The sequence below is a fragment of the Frankliniella occidentalis genome, unplaced genomic scaffold (assembly GCF_000697945.3).
Source record: "Frankliniella occidentalis isolate FOCC.00 unplaced genomic scaffold, Focc_3.1 Scaffold3, whole genome shotgun sequence".
Taxonomy (NCBI): domain Eukaryota; kingdom Metazoa; phylum Arthropoda; class Insecta; order Thysanoptera; family Thripidae; genus Frankliniella; species Frankliniella occidentalis.
This window is the reverse complement of record NW_026267133.1, coordinates 1,241,043-1,242,188: the sequence shown is the minus strand read 5'-3', so window position 1 is coordinate 1,242,188 and position 1,146 is coordinate 1,241,043.

Sequence of the window (1,146 nt, the reverse complement as noted above, 5' to 3'; positions counted from 1 at the left end):
CCCCCCCTCTCTCTCTCTCTCTCTCTCTCTTTCCCGCTCACCCCCCTCCTCCTTCTCCCTCCTGCTATACGAAATTGCGGCCAAAGCGGCAAACGCCATTAAAGGGCGAATTTAATCGTCCGGCGGACAATAAAGTCACACGGCATAACATATATAGGTAGTTGAACATAAATGCAACGCGAGACACGGTCGAGCTGTACTGTGTGCAGCCAGCCGTTGCCAGCAGCAGACCACTGCGGGCGCTTGTCTCCAGAAAAGGCCACCGAAAGATCGAGCCTTAGATGGCATTTAAAGTTTAAGGGCATCTTAAGATAATTTTTAAAATACTGATCATTTTCAGAATTTTCTTCAAGCCCATCATAAACGGTTTGGCAGACGGAATTCTTAAAATTTTGTGGACTATAGCACCAAAATCCTTTGAATGAGTTCACTCTGCAAACCCAAGTGTGATCCAGTCTTCAAGTTGTAAGTGCATTACTGGACATCTTCACACTTGCAACTGCAATAGCAAATGCGTACAGGACACCACATGTCTCACATTTACAAGTGCGAGATTACATGTCATTTATCACACACTAACTACTGTGAGCAGACTGTAGACACGTTTGTAAGTGTGCCACGCGTTGTCCTACACACGAAAGTGTGACGCACATACGCGGTTAGCTGTTGCGCAAGTCTGACACTGACACACCTGTTATTGCTTACAACTGTTACTGTCTTACACTTGAGTTTTCAGAGCAGCCCTCTCTTCCTCTTTGAGAACATGTGTATTTTTTTCATTAATCCAAGTGAACCCCGTGAACAGGAAACATTGCGTGCGAGTGAGGATGGGGCGTGTGAACGGAGTTGATCGCCTGTTTCTCTGGTTCCTCTGCGCACTTGAGCAGCAGGTCCCTCAAAGTTTAAACGAGCGCGTCGACTTTTCAGCACATGCGCGTCTCTCGCGGCGGCTGGCGGCGCGGCGCGCACTTCCTCGCGCACTGCCGGCCGAGTGCACAGCCAGTCGGACTGGTGCCGGGCTGTGTGCGCTGTGTGCCCCCCTCCACACATGCAGCAGTCCAGTTCCAATCAGCGGCACTTAAAATTTATTTTAGTCCAAGCAGCTGCAAGCCGCGCCGCACCATAACGCCACGCTTGGTTGAGGCG